This window comes from Mustela nigripes, chromosome 9 (assembly GCF_022355385.1).
Source record: "Mustela nigripes isolate SB6536 chromosome 9, MUSNIG.SB6536, whole genome shotgun sequence".
NCBI lineage: Eukaryota > Metazoa > Chordata > Mammalia > Carnivora > Mustelidae > Mustela > Mustela nigripes.
Window position 1 is genome coordinate 64,171,669 of NC_081565.1, and position 6,522 is coordinate 64,178,190.

Here is a 6,522-nt window from a genome sequence, read left to right on the forward strand (position 1 = left end):
CATGTTGGAAGAAGTGAAGAAATGCAGCTGAAAATCAAGAGTGAAGTGTAGATTGCTTGAATTGTACTTACAAACATACATTAAAATTAATCTTTCTCATCATCCAATTACTTCCTGTTAAGATCTTTTGCTGGCATTTAATTTTTCTCTAACATAAATAAAATATCTATCAAGTAAAGATCAAGAATCTTGCCACCCACTCATCCCAGAAGATTAAGCCGATAGCATTTATGAATGCTTTGAAAGTCTCAGAGGACAGCTCTCAGTAAATATGAGTGGCTGTTAGGGCTGTAGCTACCTTTAAAAACTTTGCATGTTATAATTGTCCCCTCTTCCCCAAGTCTACCACACACTCCCCTCCCTCATCCCCAGCAGCTTCTAAGGGTGAGAGGTTAATAAGAAAGGATGACTGATGTAAGGCAAGGTTAAGTAGGATGCTTAAGTAGAATGAGGATTTTTGTTTTGTTTGCCTAGAGCTTCCCAACTCACCTGTTCTCTAAGAAATCTGGAACTTCTTCTAAAAGAGAGTCATCTAGTGACATAAGTTCATAATCGTGTGGCTTTATTTACTAATTCAAATAATTTAAAAATATTCTCTATTCTTTTTAAAAAATAGTTTAATACCTTAATACTTTCTTTTTTCACTTAATAATACGTCATGGGCATCACTGTTCTGGTCAGTTGCGTTGTGTAGCATTTGAAAGTAAAAACGCCTCTTGTTAGGTACGTACAAGGAGACTTAGTTCACATTTACATAGTCCAATCAATATACATTTTTGAGGGTCTCCTGTGCTGAAGACAAAGTGGACGCTGCAGACCCAAGATGTTTTCCTGGCTCAACACAAAGCCTTCAGTGGTAAATTGAAGTTGAAAGATTCAGGGGGAGTTCTCTGGGACCTGAGAAACGTTGGGGAGTACTTAAATTGTAGTGATTTGAGAAGACTTCCTGACTTTGTCCCAGACCATGTTGAGGACCCAAGTGAACTTACAGACAAATGGCTAGACTTTTCTAATCATAAGCAACTGAAGTAGACAGAAACTAATAGACTTTATGTCCCTTTTAAATTAAAGACCTTTGATTATAGCACTGTTGGACAGAATGCTGAATGATGGTTTAAACTATCTGATAGGCCTATAATTGCCATGTACATTCCATTAAAGAGCATAGCTCATAAAGATAGTATTAAGAGTTTTTATTTCCTTCTCCTTAATCTTGTACTATAACCTCCTAGACCCAAGACATTTCTAGCAATTAATGATGGGCTGAGGTTAATGGTTCTGACAAAGCTTTGCTTCATTGATCGTCCTCAGATGGCCATTAACCTCTAGAATCTGGTCATTAACCTCTAGAAACTGCTAAGTAGGATGCAAAAAAGCATTTTACCAGTATTGTTTAAAAAGTTGTATAATTGTTTCATGTATATAGCTCAAATGTAAGAAAATGTCTGTCTTTTATTATGTATGTATGTACATGATAGATTAAAATTTTTCTACATTTTTATTTCTAGAATTTTCTTTCAAGATGAAAGAATAATTTAATATAAATATACTATGTATGTACAGAAAACTATCACCAAGATCTGGCATCCTAAAATGTTTGTTAGTCCAATGAAAAGAGGGTGTAAACTTCACTTTTAAAAAATGGAAGTCACTGGTTTTGTCCTTGATACTTTGAATGACTTTATTCAAAGTTACAATGAGAGTGAAAATTGGATTGTAGGTGAACATCCCCTTGAAAATGATGCTGTATGTTTCCCATATTCTTAAAAGAATGGAGTATGAAGTATAGTTGAACCATCACAAACATAGGCCAGTTTATTACTGTAATCACAAGTCATATTTTTGCAATAATTTGTTCTGATGTAGGAATTTTCATAAGGAAAGATATGAAGTCTCAGTTGCTCACTCCCGATGCAACATTTAATATGCTTTCCTCTGATTTTTACATCCAGAGTCCATAAACTTCATCAAATGACACTTCAAAATTTCTTTCGATGGTGGAAACTCTGGTTAAGTGAAAAAGCCTGTTGGGGTTTTCCCGCTGTAGTTTCCTAATTAGGGCTTCCTTATTACATCACGAACATTAATCACCACATTATCCAGTAACAGATCAGACTTACCCTATCTTTCAGATCCTCATTAATCTACTAGTAAAGTTATGAGCTCCATTAATATGGTTACATTTAGAATGTCTCCCTGAAGCACAGTCCATTCATTACTGGGCTGAGTAACTTAAAACCCATATGTCTCTTCCAGGCTGAAGATGTTTCTGAAATGTCAGCTCTGACAGAGCACCCATCCCCACACCCCCCACATAAGATTCCCACAGAATGTTTGCTTTATTTACTGCTTTGTTTACTATCTTAGCAGGAGACAAATTCTCTGAGCAGGATCAAGCGTGCACCTTGCAGAGACCAAATCATGTGTTGCTGTCCAGAGTTTGGCTGTTTTCCATTCGGAATGCACTGCCGGCAGCCCCACTTGAGAAAGAACGTGAGATCTTCCTACAGTGGGATCAGCCCATCAGGCAGAGGGAGCGCTGCCAGTTCCTTGTAATCCTAAACCTACTCATGCTTTCCAAACACAAATATTCCTTGGATGAGTGACAGTGAAAACAGCAGCTCATCAAGTTCACCTGGCCACGTTCACATTGCTGAAGACCACAAAGCCTAACATGGCCCTGCAAGGGTGCATCACAGAAATGAAAGACTCTCTTGCCATTCTGGGGATGTCTCATGAATGCCTATCATTTTATTGGGAGTCTGGGATTTTCTTTAAGAACACGGAAAGAAGTAGTCTCTGAGACTCTCAACTTACCTTAGAGTTGATTTCACCGCATTCATGGCTGGATTCAGCGGTTACTTTTTGCATTCTGATTTTCTGTAGAGTAGTATATGGATTTAAGCAAGCTGTTCCCTACTACGGGATGTAAAAATGAATAAGTAGTTAAGATATACACTACATACATATGCTGTTTATCCTGAGACTCAGAGAGCTTAAATAAATAGAAAGAAATTTAGAAAATTAGGTAATATTTTTCTGAAAAGAAAATACAGAAGTCAATAAATATTTTATCCAAAATGTCACGTGGATAACACAGAATTCTAAAACAGACAAGGTGAAAGAAGGGAACTATCAGTAAGTCTATTAGAACAGAAGTCTATTAAAACAATTCAGTGATCACTTTTTTAAAGACTACATATCAAAGACTAGAAATTATAGATTTGTGAGCCGAGTAATATGAATATCAAAATTTTCAGCAAAATAATCTAGTCCTAGAATCTAGGGGGCTCATTTCATTCTTAAGATCAAGGAAACCCCTGTGTTCTTCAGCAAACTATAATGAAAGGTAAGGAAAAATGAAACTGGTCTGGAAATAAATGAACTGTTTCTTGGTTTCAGATGGGCATTTCTCAAAGGCTTTCATGATATTCTTGTGGAGCACACGGAGAACTAAGGCCTGGATAATGGTACAATTTGGTGGATTCATAGCTGATTACACCAACGAGGTCAAAGGGGCAATGGATCAATGTTACATGGAAGGGAAGGTCTTTAAAGGAGAGCTCTAGGGTTCTGTATTTGACCTTGCACCCGAGAAGTATGCTTCTTGGATTTGTAAAGTGTATAAAACTCAGGAATCAGAAAGCTCTCTAAAGATTGCACAGATGGACAGAAATCAATAAGATGAAATTGAATGCAAACAATTAAAACTAAAAACCTGCATTTAGGCTCATAAATGCCACGGTAAAGTACACAAACAGGCATAAGAAGTTTATGTGAAAAAACGTACACAGCCACAGGCAAACACACTCTAGGTGTTTCAGTTGATTTCAAGGAGAAAATGAGTCAGAAGTATGAGCTGGCAAATGAACTACGTAATGAGATCTTAATTTATATTAACAGAAGGATGGCATCCAGATCAAGGGAAATAATCATCCCAATGGGTGCGTCTCTGGTCAGTCCACATCTGGAGTTGCAATTCTGGATGCTACCCTGGGGAGGCCAGGCTGGGCCGGAGGGTAATGGAGAACAGGCAGAGGTCAGCTACGAGGGAGGTCGAGGGGATGATTAGGGGGGGGATGGTAAGAGAAGCGGGTTAATGACAATCTAAGTCTTTGAAAGCTCGGGAGATTCCCGTAACAGGGGAACAGGCTTATTTTTTCCAGAAAATGGAATGTTAAAGGGGCTAAAAAAATCTGAAATAAAGGAAATTCACTATTATATACTCTTACCACTCCAACACAAGGATAACACTAATGTAATGTAGCTTTTAAGGGGCTTCTTCAGCAAATAAGTGACATGAGAAAGAGACGGGAAATGAATGGGTTTTAAAAGAGCCTTAAGAGATTTATCAACCAACCAAATCGTGTGGATCATGGTAGATCTTGATTCCAACAACTACTTGGTAAATCAAAGAATTTTTGAGATATTTAGGGAAATTACTTTTTTTTTTTTAAATAATAGCTTTGCTGAGACACTACTCCACATGCCAAAAAATTCACACTTTGAAAGTGTACAATTCAGTGATGTTAGTATAGTCACAATATTGTGTACCACTCACCAGTATTTAATTCCAGAACTCTGTATCACCGCCCCCCTCCAAAAAACCACCCAATGGTCATTATCAGTCCCTGCCTTTTATTCCCATCACCTCAGCCCCTAGGAAGGATTAATCTATTTTCTCTTCCTGTGGATTTGCTTTTTTTGGACATTTCATATAAATGGAATCAGACACTATGTAGTTTTTTGTGTATGGCTTCTTTCATTTAGCAAAATGCTTTCAAGGTACAGCTATGTTACATTGTATCAGTACTTCATTCCTTTTCATGGCGGAAGAAATTTCCTTTGTACGGACACCAGAACTTTCCTTTGTATGGATACGCCTCTGTCCACGCAAGCAGAAGTTGACAGACATCTGGATTATTTCCACTTTTTGACTATTATGAGTAACACTGCTATGAACATTCATGTATAGTTTTTATATGGACATATGTTATTAGTTTTTTGGGGTAGATACCTTAAAGTGGAATTGCCGGGTCATATGCTAACTCCATTTTACATTTTGAGGAACTACCAAACTGTTTCTCTAAAGTAACTGTACACTGTACACCCCACCAGTGATGTGGGAGGGTTCAGATTTCTCCATACACTAATCAACACTTACTGTCATGCCTTTTAATTACAAACATCTTAGTCAATATGAAGTAGTGTCTTATTGTGGTTTTGATTTGCATTTCCACAATAATAAATGGAATTGAGAATTTTTCCATGTGTTTTTTGGATATTTGTATATCTTCTTTAGAGAAGTGTTTATGCAAATAGTTCATTGATTTCTTTTTTTAAGATTTTATATATTTATTTGACAGAGAGAGATCACAAGTAGACAGAGAGGCAGGCAGAGGGAGAGGGAGAAGCAGGTTTCCCGCTGAGCAGAGAGGTGGACTCAGGACTCAATCCCAGGACTCTGGGATCATGACTTGAGCCAAAGGCAGATGCCCAAGACCCCCTGATTTTTTAAAAAAATATTTATTTATTTATTTATTTATTTATTTATTTGACAGAGAGATACAGTGAGAGAGGGAACACAAGCAGGGCGGGTGGGAGAGGGGGAAGCAGGCTCCCCGCTGAGCAAGGAGTCTGATGTGGGGCTCAAGCCCAGGACCCTGAGATCATGACCTGAGCTGAAGGCAGAGACTTAATGACTGAGTCACCCAGGCATCCCTAATTTGCTTGATTTTTATATCAGTCTTTTTATCTGTTTGTCATTCAGTTGTAACAATTCTTTATACATTCTAGATACAAGTCCCTCATCAGCAATATCATGCAAAAGTATTTTCTCTCATTCTGTCAAAGCTGTTTTTTCACTTTCTCAATGATATTATTTGAAGTATAAAGTTTAAAATTTTGGTGAAACCTTAGTTTTACAATTTTACTTTTTTCACTTGTATATTTCTCTATACTTCTATAATTGGGTTTTAAAAATAACATTTCCACCAATAAATTTGATGCAGTTAAATAAGCTACTAAAAGCACAAAATAACAATAGCGTTGTGGTTATGGAGATGTGAAATGCAGTCCATTTAGTTTTGCAATGGTAACTTATCATGGGACTGCTTTTCGTGATGAAGACGTATATCTAGTTATTCAGTTTTCAGATGCACACTGTATCAGCGTTCAATTATCACAATGGTTTAATCAAGCCTGGAAGGGAAGGGGCTCCCTCTGGAAATCACTGTATGTAGTAATGTACTTAGAGAATTTGACAATCTTTTCCCCTGCCCCAAATTTCACAGAACAGTTATGTTCATGAATAAGGGGGGGGGAAACACATTGCTTCTAAAATTATTCTCAACATAGAATTGCCAACCTGGAAGGCTCAACTGTCCTTCTTCCCACCCCCAGCAGGGGGAACTAATTAAAATCTGGGAAAGTGAGAAAACGTGATTTGGAGTACTTCATATTCAATACTTTATATTTGAAAATAAAATAAAATCTTAGTTTTGTAATTCAAAATATAAAAGA